We start from the raw sequence: 20,115 nt of genomic DNA on the forward strand, positions 1-20,115 counted from the left end.
TGCTCTGTATAATTTAGACTTGTACAGAAGGAAGTCTTGGCAGTTTTATTAAATGCTTCAAGTGCTGTCCACTTTGACCTAACTCTAAAAATACACCACTGCTACATCATTTCCGTTAAGTGGTATGCACACTAACACTTAAGTGGTTCAGAGAGACAAGGTGACCTGAGAGCTACCTCTGAACCACGTTTCTAACCTGAGCAGAGTATCAGAGAGCCCAAGGAGAGAGTTCAGTGTGATTAGTGGTTGTTTTCTAAGTGTACAATGTTGCCTTCCACCAAAATCAATAAGAAAGCTTGGTGATTAATATAGGCTTCCTAATGTAGGCATTAGGAATGGATTCCACTTAACCTGTTTAGTCTTAATCACAGTTTTCTTCCTTTTAAAGGACAGAAAAAGCAGAGAGAGGAAACCTAAACTTAACTGAGATTGTGCTTTTGATTCAAGTACGTCAGTCCTCATCCACTGGCTGGAGTGTCACGCAGTTTACGCAGGTTACCTTAGGATTTCTTTTCTCTCTGAAGACCTTGGGAGGCTGTAATGGTAGTGAAGTGTGCCCTTGAATAATAAGTAGTAGTTTTTTGAAATGTTTTCTGAGGGTAACTGAGAGTTCTCAGTTGAATAATTCTCTCAGGAGAGGAGCTCCCAGCACGACTACTGCTTCTGTCAGGAAAGCATTTTTTCTTAATGGTCACTTGTATCAGATAAATGTAAGAGAATTTTGGCTTGCGTCTTCTAAAACACAGTTCCAACATTTCACTTAGGAGTCTGCAAAAGCCACAGAAGTTTTCTTTCCCATTAATTCAGCAACGTTTCTCTATGAGTACTTTGTTAGAGCACTTCAGTTCCTGCCCATTCTCTCCCCCCAAGCCAAGCTCTCTGAAAATCCCATTCTCCTGATGTGGCTTTCTCCTCAAATGGAGCTGTACCCTGCAGTTCCACAGCGATGCCTGGTCTGCGGGGCAGAACTGAGGTGTGCTTTATTGTGGTACCATTCTCAAAGGGTAGGCCTAACCTAACTAGCTGTTCATCTCAGCAAATCTAAAAAATAAACTAACTGGAATATGATCTTGAAATTTTACCAAGCTCTACTATGAAGGCATTGCATGCTGAAGCTTGATGCTTAATGCGTCTCTGAGGGTCAGATGCTGAAGCCCCGTTGCACTGTATTTTGTCTTGAAGATCATTTGGACTCCCACAAGACATGTCTTTAACATTAATCAGCTGAACGCTCAAGAAACTTCAGTCCTGAATACTTCCTCTCATAATTGTATTCTCTTCTGGTTCACTGCAAAGAAGCAGTAAGGGAGGTGGGAGGGAGCTGCTTCCTGCTGGGGTCATGCGTGCAGGGACGATTTCCTTGTAAAATCTAGTAAATCAGCTGCTAATCCAGCCACGTAACACGGTACTGGAGAACATAGACTGAGCTTTCTTTAAAGAGCTGAATGGAGGCAAGGCAGAATCTAGCAAAAAAACTAGCTCTCTGCAGAGGGTCTGTGAGCCAGCTGTGTGGCAGTCTATCAACAACAATTACCTGGCAGCTTTTCTGCCATGCAGTACGAACTCAGGGGCAGAACACTGCCTGTGCACAAAGTCACAGAGGGGGCTGCAGCATCTGGCTCTGCCTACTGGCTTCAGGTTTTACAAGGCCTTTTTTTGGAGGGGGAGGGGTTCTTTTTAAGCTTGCTGTTGCTGAAACTTACACTGTGTTAGCAGCAAGTATTTGGGATCATCCTTCATTGCCAGCCAGTTAAATGTAATTGTCACATCCTTCTGGCATGCCCACCTGTTCATTCCCATTAAGAGAGAATACTACCTTTATAAGAGTGTTAGATATCTCATTGTTGAGGGAAGGATTGCGCCGTGTGTTAGCATAATAGTGCTAAAAGTCAGGGCTGAAAAAAGGAAGATAACTAATAAAAGGAAAATTGAAGTCAAAAGGGTGAAATTAATACAAAGTCTGCTTTGAAAAGTGGGCTAATGGATGGGAAGGCTGCACATCATTGGTGCTCAGCTGAGCCTCAGAATGAGAGCAGTGAACTCCATAGTGGCATGAAAAATGATTATTAAGAGGGAAATTAAAGAAGGTCTATTATTCACTAAGTGAAAGATCTGATGAAGATATTGATTGTGTTTAAATCAGTCTTCTCCACCAATTTAGTTACTAGTCTTCAGATTTCAATAGTGGTTGTCTCAGGAGGCCATTGAGGAGAGTCCTAGTTATGGAACAGAGAGAAAGCATTCTATGGTTCAGGAAGCACCAAGGAGACAGAAATGGTAGAAGCTGCCAAGCTAGAAGTTGGGAGTTTCCAAAGGTATCCAGCTTAGAGCTGATGATTCAGAGAGGAGTGATGATCAGTTCACTTTTTTTAGCTGATGAAGCCAGAGGTGTGTGGGAGGTGTTGGCTCAGCAGTGCAGGAAGATGAGCAGCCCAATGGGCACTGAACAGTACTCCAGGGCTGGCAGATGGTGAGTCTTGGAAGAAAGAGGGAAAGCAGGACTTTAGGGTCATGTAGAAGTGTGTGTGCTTGGGGAAAAAATGTTTGGAAGTTGTTCAAGCTGTCTCTGTAACTGAATGTGAGAGACTATGGAATGTTCAATAAATAAATAAAAGTGTAGTCCTGGAGTGATTGTTAAGGGAGACTGAAATGGAATGACACAACTTCATAAACAACTTCTTTTATTTTCTCTAACTGATTTAATATGGAATTGTGGTGTCACAGAATTGTGGATTTGGTAAGACCATAAAGCCCATCCACTTCCAACCCCTGCTGTGGGCAGGGACACCTCCCATCAGATCAGGCTGCCAAGGACCCCATTTTTTTAGTACATTTTACAATTATTAATGCAATTAATAACTACTACTTCTAGCCTAGGAGAATACTGCTTAAGAATCACAGAATGGTAGGGGTTGGAAGGGACCTCCAGAGGTCATCTAATCCATTCCCTTGCTAAGTCAGGTTCTGTAAAGCAGGTTACAGAATCAGTGTCTGCTGCTGTGAATAATTGTCTGGAAGTTCCCCACATACCTGGAAGGACACAGCATGTAGTCCTCTGCTGTCGCATGGCACACGTGCCCGTATCACACACACATCCTACCCAAATGATTGCACGTCAGTCTAATGTAATTCTTTGCGGAGGAAATGAAATGTCACCTACAGCTCTTAAAATCATCAACTATGTAAAAAGCCATTAAAAATCTTCAACATTCTGTACTTTTTACAAAGCATGTGCACAAATTGATAATGAAAACGTGTCTATACGGTAATGTAATGATTGCTGGTGTGTTAATGTAAGTGAAAACAGAGGTGGTACGTTAGATACTGAGGCTTCATGCTGTTTCATATAATGAGCAACTTGGTGGAGTTTGTTTTTCTAGACTGAAGACTTGGTTTTTTTGGTCTTAATAGTTGCTATAAAATGTTTTGTGATGATAAGAAGAAACCTCACCAAGCAGTCCGCCAGTAGTTCAAGCAACTAACAGAAGGCAATGCTTTCTGATCTGAGGAGAGAAGAAAGAATGCTTACGTTTCTTTTCTTTCTCTGTCATCCACTTTGTTAGCTTTGGAGAGTGGTTTCATCCTTAAATATGAATCAGACATTGTTGCCAAGACAACCTCTACTCAAGCATGTCTCTTCACTCACAGTGTGTGCTGAACCTCAACCAAGTCTTCTTCCGGAGTGATAGGTCACTTATTTTTTCAAGTGGGATTTGATTTGATGAGGCAAAATAGTCCATGTGCTTGATTTTCTTGGCTTCTCAGTGAATTATTCTAGCTAGCTTCACTTGGCTCTGTCTATGGGGCTGGAGGAAGCTAATCACACTGACAATTGGATTCCAGCTTATGAAGCAGAATATCTGACTGAAACTAGAGCTCTGCAGTCGATGGCTGCTTGCCTGGCCGAGACTTAGAGCTCTGGGGGAGGGGGAGAAACAGCTGGTGAGGGAACACCTCATGTGCAGGGTGTTCTACACTATTTCCTCTAGAATATTGATTCTCAGGGTGACGATTCTGTATTTTTAGGCTATTAGAGTCATGTCTGCTTTGTATTCCCTGCAGATGTTTTACTGCAAGGTATATTTGTTAAACCAGAATGGCTCTGTTCCTTGGCAGGCGCTGGAGGAGTCGGCACAGATTGGCTGCCATGCTGCTGATAGAACAGCAGTGGGATATGGGTTTTTAGCTGCTTGTCACCATTGGCTCATGCCGTCCAAACTTTTAGAAAATGATTTCTGTATTGGGAAGGTGACAGAGTTAAGTCATTCAAACTAACGTGGACCACGTTTGTTACAGTGTGATACTAAAGTCCTTTTTAATTCCTTAAAACATCAATGTATTTTTTCACAACTTCTTCTCTTATTTCTCCCTACTTTGTCAATAGACTCTTTTTTTCCAAGGTTATCGTAAGGTTTGGGTTGGAAGGAAATGTTAAGATCACCTAGTTGCAACACTTCCCACTAGATGAGGTTGCTCAAAGACCCATCCAGCCTGGCCTTGAATGCTTCTAGGGGTAATGTCATAAACCACCTCTCCAGGCAACCTGTTCCACTGTCTCACCATCTTCACTTCATAATATCTAGTCTAAATCAACTCTCTTCCAATTGAAAGCCATTTCCCGTCATCCTGTCACTACATACCCTTGTCAAAAGTTCCTCCCAGCTTTCCTGCAGTCCCTCTTTGGATACTGGAAGGTTGCTGTAAGGCTGTCTCTGAAGCCTTCTCTTCTCCAGGCTGGAGAACCTCAACTTCTCTCTGTAAGGTTGGTGCTGTAGCCCTCTGATCATCTTTGTGACCTCTCTCTGGATCTGCTCCAACAGCTCAATATCATTCATATGTTGCGGGCCCCAGAACTGGATGTGGTACTACAGGTGGGGTCTCACAAGTCTTTATTAAATAAGGATGATGTTGTGTTGTTACAAACTTTAAACAGAGCAGACTCTTGCATTGTGATGTTTTAATGAAGCACAGCTGTAGAAGTAGCTCTGCTTCTATTACTGTAAAAGAAAAGAATCTTGCATAAAAGGCTTTTTGGTTTTCATTGCCACAGCTGACTCGGTTTCAACAAGAAACACAGTAAGGTTGGGACTAGATGAGTGAGAGACTGCAGCAGCAGCAGGTGGTGCCTGGTCTGCAGCAGAGGTGAGGGCTCAGCAGGGATCTGAAGAGCTGCTCCCCATGCCTTCTGCTTTGACATTCAGCTGCTGGAATCTCAGGTTGTTTACCGAGAGCAGCTGAAAGATGAGAGAGACAGGAGTTCATCTTTTTGAGATGAGAGTTATCCCATGACAGGCTTTATATGATTGCTGGTGCCTGGAACAGTTTGTTTTTCACTGAGAGAAAAATTATTTCCCCACCAAGGATTATTTTAACCAGTATTCCCAGCATTTCAATGATGATGACTTAGTCCATCCCTTCATTCCAGTTGAGAGAGAAGTCTAAATCTGTGGCACGTCCAACTTGTACAATTCCTTTCCATTCTTTGAAAGGTTTGCTGCAGTTGTGGCACTGTATTTCTGGTGGGCAACTTTAATGTAGTCTTTGTGTTATATTTGCAAATGTGGAGTCTGTTGATGTTTAATACGATCTGTACTTGAAACCACAGCATAAGTATAAATATCATAGTTTGCATAGAATAAATAATATTTTTTGCATGCTGGCTCCATCTCTCATTGTTATTTGTGCACGGTAAAGTGAGGGCTGTGGAAAACCTATCAAAAGTGGTCTGTGTAAAGAATAAAGAACATGCAGATTGTATTGTGGGCTGCAAGATACTACAGTGAAGGGACTGTTCAAAATGCAATACATGGAAAGTTATTTCAAGCTGGGATGTAAATTACATTTCAGATTTTGAAAAAAAATAGTTATGTCATTAATTTTATGCATCAACCTGTAAAATACATCCCTGGGATTTATTCTTAGCATTTGAATAAACTCAATGAAATCAAATGGAATCACTATTAACCTTGGTCTGTCAGACAGTCATTCACTGTTTGTCCCAGGGTTGCTTAGCCCATGTATTTTTTCCTGACACAGTATTCTTAATATTTAAGTCTAGGTCTCAAATCTGTTTTATTATCGTTGTGCCTTGCTAAATACAGCCTGAGCCAACAAGTGACTTCTTCCACTGACTGAATCCTAGTTTCCCCAGGAGGTAAGCCTGTGCTGTAATTCACTCCTACCACGTCTGTCAGTGAATCAGAGTTCTGTAGCTGTAGGTGTGCGTGCAGTTAACAGGAACTTAGACACCTAGGAACTTTTGAGCTGGGCTGTATCTTACTGAAGGAAACAAGCTTATTCAGTGTTTGAGTATTGATAAAGCACGTGCATAAACGGTTCTGCTGATTGCTTGTTTAGGTACTAACAGACCCACGCAGAACAGTGTCTGGGCTTTGCCTGCACAAGCTGGCTGTTCCACCAGCAGAATAAGTGGATTTCCTCCACTTCCTTTTGACAGCTTTGGATTTCACTGTCTAACAAACACATTTCTGTTATTTGGAAAGCATGGGCACGAGCAACTTGGCTATGGAGAACTGCTTGGTTTTACAGCACAGCTGGGCTTCATTGCCTTTACCTGCACTCCCACCTTCTCTCTTACACTTGTTTTTCTTTTAGTGAGAAATAGAACTTGGAATCTGTTGAAAGTGTGGAGACATGATAACAAAATGCTTGTAAAAAATTGCTACAAAAGGGGTAAACAGCATAGAGAACTAGCAATACTATGCTGATAATAACATGAAGATTTTTAGGGATGGACTAAAGCAAGATGAGGAAGAGATAACATTTCTTTTTATAGATGATAACCAGTTGACTAAATGTTGAGCCAAAAATTGGTATTGTATGTATCTATTATATACAATACATACAAATATACTGTCTGAATGTTTGGTGCAAGGGAGTTTACAGAAAGCTGTAGTCAACTTTGACATAAACGGACGATACAAGAAAAATGTGTGTGTTTACTGAAACAGACTGTGACCACAGGAGGTTTTCTCAGGATGTTTGCTAGTAATTTTTCTCCTCTCAGCTGTGTGATTTAACCAAACTACTAGCAAAAACTGATGAAGAACTTGATGCCTTCTCTATTTGCTTTAAAAGCAGTGCTGACAGATTGCATTATTGTGGGTTTTTTTAACAGGGTGACATTGTGGCTAACACCCTTGTATAGTGAACACCCCTACCAGTGAACTACTCGTTCACTATAGCCTAGTAGGCAGCAACTGCTCAGAAAATCAGAAGTCATAGCTGCAAATTATCTTAGGTTGGGGATAGGAGGGCATTTTTTCAGCTACATTAGCCAAAAATCTATAAGGGAGTGCTGCACGTCTACTGCTGAAGTATTGGGGCTGCCAAATAACATATTGGTAAGGGACAGCAGAACAGAAATCCAATGTAGAAAACACTGCAGAGGGGGCAGGGAAAATGCATCCTAGGTTTTATGGGAGGTCAAAACAGAGGGAGACACTTGGCATTCAGTCTCACCGTATGTCTTCTTGTCTCCCTCTCCTAAGCACTGAGGTTAGTGTTACAAAGAGATCTGTGAAAAGTAACACAAGCTCTCACTTCTGTCAGAAATTTCACTGGAAACGTAAACAAGAGGGAACTGATTGTTTCCTCTGTGTGAGGGCGGGTGAAAGCAGAGCAATAGCCCAGTTACATGCCTTCTGGAGAGTCCCAGGAGCAGGGCTCCCCTCAGCTTAGTTACAGAGAACAAAGAAGAAAAGTATTTACATCTGGTGAAATCAAATCCCTCCCTGATCTTTCCCTAATCAACCTGACAGCTTCTAATTGCTGTGTTTGGAGGTCCCGCTGGACCTGATTATGCTTTCCTTCTAACATCCGTTGTCATCTGAAATGTTCCCCTGAATTTCCTAAGATAAATATTAACTAGGTTTATAAGAGTTTCTGGAAGGTGATGAGTTTTAAGCTAATGTTATGAAGAATATTCTTCAGTGATAGTAATGATGTGTTATTCAGAGCTGCATTGCTTGGTAACTGACACCACCAGGGTGTCCCAGTTACATGGGTGCTATCTCCTACTAGATAGTCCTTGTGGAATTCGTGGGAGAGACTCCTGCTTCTTCATCTGAGAGGTGGGTTCTGCCTATTTGTAACTCATTCCTATCCGTGTTATCATACTTTGTGTGTTCAAATTAGCCTACTATGCCAGACAATCATTTTGCACATAATTTATCCCAATACCACTCCATGATACATTGTAACCAAGACAAATTAACTTCAGTTAGCTATTTATGAGCTTCACAGGGAGTCAGAGACTCTTCTGGCACCTGGCCATGGAGCTGATGTGTGGGAATCCTGCAATAATCCTTACGTGCCTTTGAAAGGTTCTTTCTTAAAGCAGTACTGTCTGTAATAGCCAAATGGTGTCACGTAGCCTCAGATGTGAGAAGGGTCAAATAGCTATTACCATATAGACATCAGAAATGGATGCTTTGTAGTTCTGTGAACTTTCTATCTCATTTCCATGAACACAGAAGTTCAGTTATACTGAAAAATGAGCTAAGAGGTCAGTAATTAGGTGTTTGGTTCACAGGAGGTAGGGATATATATCATTGTTAAAAGCAACCATATGTTGCAGTCAGTTCACTTATAGGGGACAGCAAGCACACAACAAATGATGTGTAGTTCAAATCAAGAGCAAATATCTTTCCAGTCCATTTCCTTTTTTTCTTAACTGTCTAAAAAGAAAAGTCTTCCTTTGCTTTCCAAAGGAGTGAGGGTAACAATGTAGTATGTATTAGATGTCTGCATCATCTACCACAATTGCATGTAGAAGCCATGCTTAAATTAGACTGTATTTCCTTAGAGTCTCTTTTGTCTTGCTGACTTGGTGTGTAGACCATCGAGTAAGCATTGTTTCTTTGTCAGTGTCTAAAGGGTTCAATTCACCTTCAGACCTGGCAGCTACAAAGCTGTATAAAACAATTTTTCAAGTCTATGAAACAAACTTAGTACCTTGCTCAGTCTTGCTATTTATAGTTGACAGAATAACTAGAATCTAAAAAAACATTTGCTTTTTATATCTTGCTCTGCCTGTATGGCACTGGCATTCTTTTAGACTAAGTGTGAATGCCGAGTTCATGTGGTTTGCTGAAGATGTAATCTCTTCTGGTTTTCTAACGTAGGCAAAATGTGTCACTATGAAATCTTAGGGAAAATAAAGCTTTTTTGATGGTATTTCTTTGTTTACTACAAGGAATGGATGCATTTTCATAGCGTTTTCATCATTTTTTAATCTATTACATTTGTTTCCCTATGTAAGATGTTCAGTCTATTTAGGATGCCTCAACACGTATGTAGGCCACTGAACTACTCTGCTCAACTCTGCATTGACCCAATTCTGTAGACATGTTCACATTTCTCTTGTGAGTGTTTTTCTGTTTGCCCCACGTACTGTTTCACCCTCAAATTTAGTATATATATATTTTTTTTCTGAAAGCAGTGCTATGGGCATAACAAGTTTCTCTGAACAGTCACAGTTCACATGTAAAATGCTCATTTAATGTTGTCTTTATGGTTGCTGTAAATCTCTTAATTCTTGCTCAGACTGCAGAACACAGTGTTTTAGAATATGGTTTGTTTAGGTTGCTCTTTGTGGGACTTGTACAGTACTGAGAAGGGTGCTGGGTGAAGGACTCTGAAAGGAAGGCAGACTTGACAACTTGTAGTTGATGAGAATTCATTTGTATCATAGGTTTATTCTTCATGCCTAGAAGTCATTGTGGTGTTTGGGTTGGATTGCATGAAAGGCAATGAAGGGCAATGAGAAGCAAGCAGTCAACTGAAGGACACTGTAGATGTTTGAGAGAAGACAGAGTCACAGAAGGAGAGGAGGCAGAATCTGGATTTCTTCAGAGTTAGCAAAACGGTCTGAATCTAAATGAACATCAGTAGCTAGGAAATATGGTGGTAATACCTTCCTGAGATGCTGCTGCTTTGACCTCTGACTATCTATCTCTGTAGGTGATGCTTAACAACCTTCCTTATTACTCTTGCTTCCAGTGCAGTTATTTTTCCCCTTTTTTTCCCTCTTAATTATATGTGTAGGAGAACGTGGGAATATTACTGCACTGAAATTGAACAATTTTCCTTCATCAGAACTTAGCCAAGTACTCAACTTCTTATACTTCAACTTTTGTAGGGTTTATAATACGATCTTATTTGTAATACGCATGTGTATCTTCTTAAGTTTGATCCTTCTTTAGCTTTTGTCTTCTTTCATGAGATACCAATTTCCCTTTACTCAAATGTTGTCTTTTTAAATCTCACTTTTCAGGTGTAGATCACGCTTGAGTTCACAGGATCTGCCACCTCTCCTGTAAATCTTTCAAACTTCCTTACATGTCAGTCCTCAAGCGCATGGGGAAAACCGTTCTCGTGCAACTGTGGAACCACTTGTGTTCTCGAGTGTGATTTCCCTTGTCTTCTGTGCAAGTTACCTGTGGGGATGAGATGCTTTGTCCTTTTTTGCTTTGCTTTGCCAATGTTTCTTTCTACTTTACCTTCCTCATGGAAAGTTATGTAGGTAAATAAGCCCACCTTAACTATTCTTGTCTTTCATCTTGTTGGCTGCCAATAAACTTAAGCCTGGTTCCTGTGATTAATGTCCATAATTCTCTGACTGTGATTAGTGAAAGCTTATTTTCTATCCCTGTGCTGAGCTCCTTGTTTTTTGTGAGATGGTGATCTTTAGACACCAGGTTGGTTGAGTGGAAATGCTTTTGTATTATTTCTTTTGAAGAATGAACGCGTAGACAGTAGTAGCATAATAATATCTTAGTCTTTTAAATTTGAGTAGCTTAGAAACTAAATCCTAATGCAATATTTGCATAAGTCATTCAGTACATAGAATTATGTTTAAGCTTTTTAAGACATTAAGAATACTATAAGCTGCAAAGCACAGTAAATCAATAATGTTTATTAATCTTGAATTCTAAGTAGATAAGCACACTGAATTAAACCTTTTTTTTCTTCAGAAAAATTAACAATATAGAACATAAAAAGCCTTAAAAAGAAATCCAGGGGGATACAATTTTGGTAATGTAAGACATTCAGGAGATAATTTTTCCTTGCAAGTTTTGTAATACCCCAACTGAATTGATAATTCTGCATCAATATCACATATATCCACTTTTGAGGCCTTGTTCAAAGTAATTATCTTCCCTGTTCTTTTAGAGCTCTAGAAATTTTCAGTGTGCAATTTATGGTTTGAATTCATGTTTGCTCTGAAAGGAATTCTGATCACTATAAAACTGCAAAAACATTATTTATGTTTAATTTTTTTTTAAGTTTCTTTTGTAAATTGACCAGGACTGGGTGTGAAGGGGAGCTCATAATTATGAAGTTTGTACTTTGCCTTAGAAACAGTTGTCTTTCTCATCTAGCTCTTTGTGTCTAGGTCTTGGAGTGTCCTATACCTCTCTTTTGGACCCTCTGATTTCCCACAGTTCCTTTGCAGGCAGGAAATCATGTGAGAAAAGCATTAGTAGTGGAAAAAGGTGACTATAGTGAAGTTGGCATCAATAGTTGGTATGGGATTATATCTTAAATAATGTGCCCGAAAGCTTTCAGCTCAAGGTACATGGAAGAAGTTGGGTTAGTTGCTGGCTGTGCTTTTCCATGCTAAGTATATATTTCTATTGATGTAACTGCTAATGAAAATCTACACAATTCTAGTGTTGTCTATCATAAACGTAGAGTCCAATAACATTCATCACAATAAAATCTCTGAAAGGTGGGAAAGAAATGGAGGTTTTCGATGTTAAGCACAAAAATGCAGTTCTCAGAGTTTGGTTCAATCTGCAAAGAGCATCTCACATAGAAAGCACAGTTCAAGATATTCATAGCATGTAGGACGTTCGGTCGTTATCATTTGATGCATAATATGGAATAGCTTTGAATGTCCATTCATTCCTTTAGGTGTTTTGAAACGTTCCAGATACTCTTCTGCCTTGTGATTTATGACCATTATGCAAACTTCTGTTTGTCCTGAAGTTTGTGTGTAATTTAATTACTGGATAAGTGGACATAATTAGCATAATGGCAAAATGTAAGCCCCAGTTTTTTTGTTGTTGTTTTTTTTCCTCTGTCGGAAAATGAGCACTAATTTACAGGAGACGTAAAGGAGTGGGAACTTCTGGTATCCTAAGAAATCGTGGTCTTCGTTTGTCATGCTTCTTTTTTCCCTTAAAATAGTGTTCTCCCAATAACAATAAAAATAATGATAATAAATAACGCTATGAATCTATCCCCATAGGGCTTTATAATAAAGAGTTAAAAATAGCTCAGTGCTTCTTAGAACTGTAGCTGGAGCCTGACTTCTTGGCTATCATAGGTCTTGTGTTACACCTGTGTGCTTTAGGGCTGGCGCAAAGACTTAAAGTTTAGGGCTTTTGTTGTTGTTTCTATAATGTTAAGAGGATGTAAAAGACTGGTTCTTCAGGTTGGTAGTGACCGTAAGCAAAGAACATGGGGGTGCTGCTGGTGCCTGAGAGTCCTTCATTTGTCAAGAAATTGACGTGGAAAGATACACTGGACCCATTCAGCAGGCAAATTATTTCCTGTTGTACAGAAAGAAAGCAGAAAATAACACCATGGGCAAAATTCCATCCTACCCTCACATCTGCTGGTCGGAGTGATCCTGAGCATGAGTCAGCTGAGCCCATCTGGCAGCTGTAATACACGCTTGTAATGTCACAGGGCTGTGGTCCATGTCATGCTGTTCTTCCACTGTTGGACTTCAGTGCTGCAAAAAAGGGAAGAAAAAGTAAATTCTACGTAGCGTATAAGAGATTTCCTGGCTCATGTCAGCGGTGTGATCAATCCCTAAAGCTTTCTGGTGGGGGAAGCGTTCAGAGTGCATTGAGAATAACAGAGACTTCTGCCTTCTTGACGGCCTGTGAAAGCAGAAGCTTTATAGCTGTCTACGTTGTCACTTGGAAAGATCAGATATCGTGAACTGTAGGCAGGCATTTTCTCCTTGGAAGTAGACTTTAGAAAAACATCTAGGGCATCAGAGGCACCAGGGTGTGAGACATGAGCATGCGACTTGCAGGTATGAGACAGGATTTAAGAGAACCCAGTTATCCCCAGAGTCTTAGAAATGGTGCTAGATGCCTGTATTTAGGCAAAATCCCATCCCAATCATTTTCTACAGCAGTCTGATCGTGGGAAGCTTGATGGTTTTGTTTAGCAAACTCTTCCAGCACTTCCTTATTCTCTTTGCTAATTGTGTAACACTTTGTAGTTCAGCTTGCCAAACTTGGCCTCTGATTTCATCAGCCAGGTTAAAAGGACTTCCCTTACAGTGTACTTCTTGGCATGGTGTTCAGCTTTGTCTGTGATTATAGCAGTAGAGTCAGTTTTGTGATGCCCATTGCCTTTTGGCTGTGGGCTTGCTTTGCTCCACCTGCCCTATGGGTACGTTCTGCTTTCTCTGTTATTCATCAAAACTTGACTCTTGTTCTTCTGTTGCCTGCCACGTCACTCAGGGACCTTGTCTTTGTGGAACCGGTCTTTCACAGACAATCCTGTTCTTGAAATGTCATTGCAAACCAGCCAAAATTGTTCATGTCCTTTCACTGACCAGCAGATTTTTGTAGGGGGAGCTGTTACCTTGGAAACTCCCCATCTCTGCAATAATGAGAGGAAGATCTAGAACAGATACTTGTCACAACTTGTGTTTGTGCACGAATTCCAGTTCTAGAGAGCTTCACTTTTATGTGGCACTTCCCCTCTTTGCTTTATCTCCATGTGCTTCTGCAGCAGTACCTGCCTTGCAGTAGGCAGCTTTCCAAGCAGACGTTCCTATGTTGTCTGCTTTTCTTCAACATCTGCACGTTTCACCTTTTTTTCTACTTCCTTGCAAAAAAGCCTACAAGCTTTTGCTGATCTCCATTAATACACAGCTCTGACTATTCCCTGACCTTGACGAGGGCATTACAAGCCGTCACTGACAAGGCCCAGCAGATGGATGTCACTGGGACTTGCTCGTGAGACTACCTTGAAATTCATTTCTTTTCCATACCTTCTGTTTGCCTTCTCCTCTCACAGGCTCAAGCTGAACGTCACGTCAAACCAGCTGCTTCACTGTGCAGATGACCTGCCCAATGACTTTTCTTTGCACATTTTTAACGCTGTTTTTCAGCAGGTGTTACTGCCTGTGGCCCTGTATCTGCAAGGTTAATATTAACTCTACTTCAAGTCACCACTTCTTTGGGGGTGGCTCTCATTCACCAATGGCTTTTACAGCATTTTAGCTATGAGACCACCTCTCGTAAATTTCTCATATATTTTCTCATATAGAGATGTGAAATGTGGATGGGAGACAAGTCTCTTAGTCACTATGCAGAAGTCTAGTGCTGGGCACTGCTTCATAACGTTCAGGACAAGTGAGATCAGGTACTGTTAAGTCAAGTGTGCTGTTTTTCCTGGTATATAAGGAAATATACTTCACAAAAGAACTCAGAAGTGTGAAATACACTTCACCAAAATCCTTTTCCTTTTATAACAATTGTGTGGCAGTGCTCTCTTTAATCCCCATTTTTAAGTTCATTTTAATCAGATTTAGTTTACTTCTTCCTTTGGAAACAAAGCAAAGATAAGAAAAGAATCGGAGAGCTATCAGTACCTTTGCAAAACATGCAGAGTTTTTTTCTGTAGTAACTCAGCTCTGAGAACTGCCAGCTTCATGTATTTTCATGAGTTTTGCAATAGAGAATATCTATTAATAGTGTTTTAAACTTCCCATATTGTTTTTTTATGTTGTTAGAGTTGTCTCGATGGCTAAGCATAAGGCATCCTGCAGCTTGCCTTCTGTGGGAGATAAAGCTTTGAAGAAAGCTATGGAAGATCTTTCATTGCACCTGGTTATAAAGTGAGGAGGGAACAGGTAAAGCTGCACAGTTTTCCAGCTGTCTAGGTTGGATGCATGTGAGCTTACATGTGGAGAGCTGAAGCTCCATCCTCTGAGAGTTATCAGAGCATTTGCCTCAGGCTGTTCCACCCATGGTCAAACAAGGAAGGAGGTTCTCCTTTGTCTCTAGATGTTTCAAATGAAGCACCGTTACTTGCTGATTATTTATGGATTTCTTTCTCATTATTTATCCTTTATTTCATATCTCTTCTCTTTTTGTCCTTGGAGAACACATTAGAATAGAAGTGGCTGTCTTCTCTACCACAGTTTGATGTGCTGTGAATTGAACTGTAAAGGTAGATTCTAACTGAGGTATTGAAAAGACTAGTTTCTGTATGCCAGGCATAACTGTCTGAGTTAGCAGAATCATAGAATGCTTTTGGTTAGGAGGGGTTTTTAAGATGATGTAGTTCCAACCCTCCTGACTCCACTAGAAGGGAGGTGCCTACAGCAGCTTGTGCGGGGCACCTGGGGAAGTGGAGTACAGCACTAAAAAATAAAAAAACTAAGAGGAGAAAATTGAGCTGTGCCAGTCTCTGCTTTGGTATATTTGTGGCATTCTTCTCATGGTCCTTAATGATTTTCTGAGGTCTTAAAAGCAAGTACATGCCACGTGCAAAAGCTGTAGTTTCCCTGGTGTGACTGTGATATAATGACATTGGCCAGGAGCTCTAGGGAGAAAAGTGCTTTCTGAGTTTCTCCCTGGCATGTTGCTGGCTAAGCAACAGGTGGGTGGCTCAGCTAGGCAGGATGGAAGCTGGCTCAGAGAACTCCTGCAATTCCATGCCTCTTGTTTCAAAAGTAAACCTCTCTCCTATTTCTCGTTCTGAGTTGGATAGATACAGATACCTTGCTCACTTTTGGCAGGGACATTTGCACTTATCATTAATTTCTCTGCAGGAGCATTTCAGGTTTTAGGTCAATGTATCAGAAAGCTCTGAGACTTCCTTGCACCTTCCACGATGAACATTTTGCATTGCCCAAGGGCTGTAACTGTCTGGATCGCTGTCATCAGGAGACGGGCAGCCTCTTGGGTATCTGCCAGCAGTTCCATTGTGCTCTGTGTCCACACTGAGGCTTCAATCATTGTAGCTTTTAAACCAGAGCCTCTAAATGTTAGTGAGTAGTAAATAGCATGTAGACCTGGTCTCCTTGAGGGACTAAATGTATATTGTGTTTCACTGGTAATAGATCACACGTACTAGTTCTTAAGGATTGTGTAGACATGACTATTTTGGTGAAAATTCCTGTTATTTTTACTTTAGTCTTAAAGATGGAATTCCAAACTGATTGCATCTCCAGATTCTGTTTTGGTTAATTCAATTCACCTGAGATAGCGCGGGTGTTTATGTACACCCATGCAGATGTGTCTGAATGGCAGCAGTGTTAGCATTACCCTGTCTTTTTGGTGAAAGCAGTTCAAAAGGAGTTAAGTCAGTTTTTATGCTCTATTTTGTCATTCCATTAAATGAGATGTATGTATCTTTAGGTGGTCTGATTATTCTGTCCTTGAGGGAAAGCACTGCTGTCACGCTGTGGCTTGCTTCTCCTCTTGAAATCTCAGTTGCTGCACAGTACAGTTTGTTAAATCCATTGACAGCCTTACATTACAAGCAGGAAACATGAGCCAGCTTGATTACCAACTGGGATACTGTGTGCATGTTTAAAATATTCAAAAACATAGTACATAATATGTACAGTCTTTTTAGCTGCCACCTGTCAAAGATGTAAATGTACATTCATGCTCTCCATGCATTATTACTGAAATGGAGGGTTCTTATGCTGAATGATATCTTCTGAATTAAATGATTGGGGGTTATTAGTGATTTAGTTTTCATTCTGTTGTTGTTAGTTGAGCTAAAAGAAAGTGTGAATGGGTTTTCCTCTCTTTTTAACAACATGCTTCAAGCAATACCGTTCTTATTTCAGCTGAAAAAAACTTGTCTGTAAAATAGCGTGTCTATAATATCACATCTGTTACTAACCTCTAAGGAAGCCTCAACTTGTTCTTCAAGAAATGAGCGGAATCACTAGAAAAACCTTTTCTTTGTCCCATTACACGTGAGCTGGAAGTATTCCCAAAGATCCCTCGGACTTGTGTAGTCCAGCAATTCATTCTCCAAACGAATAAAGCCAGTGCAGTAAAGACAACTCGCTGCCCAGCCATTGGATACTCCGATCAAACATGTCAGAGATTCCAGTTTGTGTCATCAGTTTCTCCCTGCAGTTACCCTGTCAAAGGGAATTCAACCTGTATGGCATGATGTGTTTTCAATAGAGCCTGCTTTGGTTTTCCATGGTTTGCTACTTGGTAGGTACTTACCAATTAGTCTTCGTTTGTTTCTATCAAGGTGAGTGCAAATTCTGCGCTTTTTATCCCCCCTGGTGTCTGGAGAAGAACATAGAGAACTTCTAGATGCTTTCCTGTTGCCTGTAGTAATGAAATAAAATGTAATAGCTTAGAAACAGCTCTGGCTGGGGTCTCAGGAAGAGGAGATGCTTTACTTTTAAAACCTAATGTGAGTTTTGTGGCTATGTTTATAAATATAGATTTATTTTCTCTTTAATCCATCTGCTGGGAAACAAAGCTGGAAGAATCAATGTCATTTTGTTTTCCTTGAACTGTATTAGTGTGAGTAGGTTGGGTTTTTTCTTGATTTTGATAGAAGGAGGGAGCGGTGGGGGGGAAAAGAAACAGAAATTGATTTGCTCTAAAGTAATGCTGACACTTCTTTCAAACTGAACTCAATACTGAGAGAATACATTCCCCTCATTAGCATGACTGGGAGCCCAAATGAAGATTTGATGCTGCAAAGCAGCAGAATGCTTTGTGTATTTTTTAACATCACAATCATTAAAAATAGGAACTTAGTGCAGAACATAGCCCTAATATTTATTATACACTATCATTGGTGCCTGTTCTCTCATAACATATTTTAGATGACTTCAGTTGTTCTCATGGTGCCAAACTGACAGCCCACCCTTCTTTCATGAATTCGTATCTCTCATTGAGAAACCCGGGTGTGTTGCTTATCAGTGGGAAGCAGTTTGTATTGTCATGTAATTTGTACTTCATTAGTTTAGGGAGAAGTTCCAGTGTCTGCTGTTCAGTTTCAATTTGGGATCAATAATCTTCATGAGCTGATAGGCTCTACAGATCTTTCAAGATACATATTAAAAAAAAGCCTTTATATTTTGAAATTAGGTTGTGAAATTTTCTTTGTCATTTAATCACAGGGTTTTATTGCAGTTATGGAAGAATGATAATGAAATTATATTATTTTTCAGCATTTTTCATGTGTACAATACAGGAAGCAATTGTCTTGTTCTCACAGGGACTGTTTCAATAGATGTCCTCCATTCTTAAAAGACAGACTTCAATACTTTTCGGTGCAGAGAGTAACTTGCTCTGCACAAAGCTCAATACAGTAAAAGAGAATATATATATATATATACACACAATACGAGTATAAGAGAACAAGATCAAAAATACTTCTTGAAACTTAAAGATAGCACAGGGCTGTCCCCTGTGTAATGAAAAAGCCTTTTCCCTGATTACCATTGTTGTAGAGTCAGTTGAGACGTGTTGCTACGAGTCTAAGAGGGCCTTTAAATAATTAGTTACGATCCCTGCTGCATCCATCTCATTTCAATGTAGTGTGCCATCAACCCATTCCAGTTGTAGTTGAGATAGTTACATGTTTCTAATGACATCCATGGAATTATTGTTAGGCCAGGACAGGTCTGTTCTAAGGGCTGTCCACTTAATTGTCACTGAAATTCAATGGAGATTTGTTCTGTATATAGTTGCATTCAAAGGTTTCAACGGGAAGATTAAGGGCTGTCTTATCTTTGTCTATGTTTTGCCACAGGGGAAGGAAACCCAAGTGGATGAATGAAACTCTTTGACAAGTTCTAAGGAGACATAACAGGGCTGGATTTAGAAAAAAGAAAAAGAGAGAGAGGAATGGAAAGTTGGAAACTTTCCTCTTGTATTTCTTTCCCCTCTTCATCTAGTTGTTGTTGTTAAGAGCCTTCTGATATATGGTTTCTTTTTTGTGAGGAAAGCCAGCTGGTCTCTCATGACAGGTGAGAAGGGCAGAGGCTGATAGCCTTGTGGTTAGATGTGGTCAAGGAGGAGCCAGACTGGAGTGGGTAAAGCACAGCAGCTTTGGAGGAATTTTCTGGAGGAAGCTGACAATTCAGGGCATACAGTGCTTACACTACTGATTTTGTGTTTCTGTGGTTTTAAGGATGGAATTAAAACATCTTTTCACTTCATTGTTTTTTGTTGGTTTTTTTAAATGAGAAGAGGCTGAGTCTTATCTGAGGTAGACCTCCTCCAGTGAAAGTACAGTAATTAAGCTGTTAAATTCAATAGAGGGGGAAAAAATCTTGACTGAAATCAGAAGTTTAAAGCAATAAAATGTGAACCAAGAAACAGGAAGTTCCCTGGCTTATTATGCTTCTTTCTGAGAGAAGAAATGCAGAGATCAACTCAATTTACTATGTGAAACGCAACTGTGTGTGTGTGTGTGTGTGTGTGAGTGTGTGTCTGTGTGTGTATACACACACAATCTCAGTAATTAAGTAAGCCACTAATAACTTTGATATTAAATGTTATGATGATAATACCGAAAGTTAAAGGAGCTACTGGAAAAAAAAATTCTAGTTATTTACACTCTTAATTACCTGATCTTTGGCAGTTTTCTGTAAACTTATCAGGGTCTTTTTGTCATCTTAATATCACAAGCGTAGCTCAACTACAAACAGCAGAATTTGACTAATACTTACAAGAAAAATAAACAGAATCAGAAGAATCTTGCCTGATGTGTTACTCTGCCATATATACATGGTACCAATATAATGCCCACTTACTGTTAATAGCTGATTCTTCAGACTTAACATTTATATGTCTAAGTATAGAAACCAAGGAATGGGTCATTTTGGTAATTGCCCTGAGTGGATATTCACTTTTTGTTGTTCAAGAGCTGGTTAAAAAAAAAAAGGGGGGGGGGGGGGATTATTGCTGTTACAGGCAGGGCACTAGTTAGTTCTACTGTGTTAAGACTGCAAACTTTTTTCTATTCGAAGGTGACCGTGTCCCGCATGCCTTAGAATACATGCCCGTATACAGACTGCCTTGCAACTGAGTGCATCTCATACTGTGTAGAACTGAG

General features: G+C 40.1%; 1 protein-coding gene and 1 long non-coding RNA gene across 2 annotated transcripts in view; one reads left to right on the forward strand and one right to left on the reverse strand.

The window, feature by feature from the left end:
* The window catches only part of PCDH15 (protocadherin related 15), a 990,968-nt gene that overhangs the window by 119,748 nt on the left and 851,105 nt on the right, over positions 1 to 20,115 (forward strand). The gene's annotated exons all lie outside the window — the stretch shown is intronic.
* Positions 9,690 to 13,647, reverse strand: LOC107053623. Its single transcript, XR_001467026.2, has 3 exons — positions 13,516 to 13,647; positions 12,636 to 12,766; positions 9,690 to 10,460 (listed from the first exon to the last, which is right to left on the reverse strand). It is a non-coding gene; the product is annotated as an uncharacterized LOC107053623 (long non-coding RNA).

This window comes from Gallus gallus, chromosome 6 (assembly GCF_016699485.2).
Source record: "Gallus gallus isolate bGalGal1 chromosome 6, bGalGal1.mat.broiler.GRCg7b, whole genome shotgun sequence".
Classification (NCBI taxonomy): Eukaryota; Metazoa; Chordata; class Aves; order Galliformes; family Phasianidae; genus Gallus; species Gallus gallus.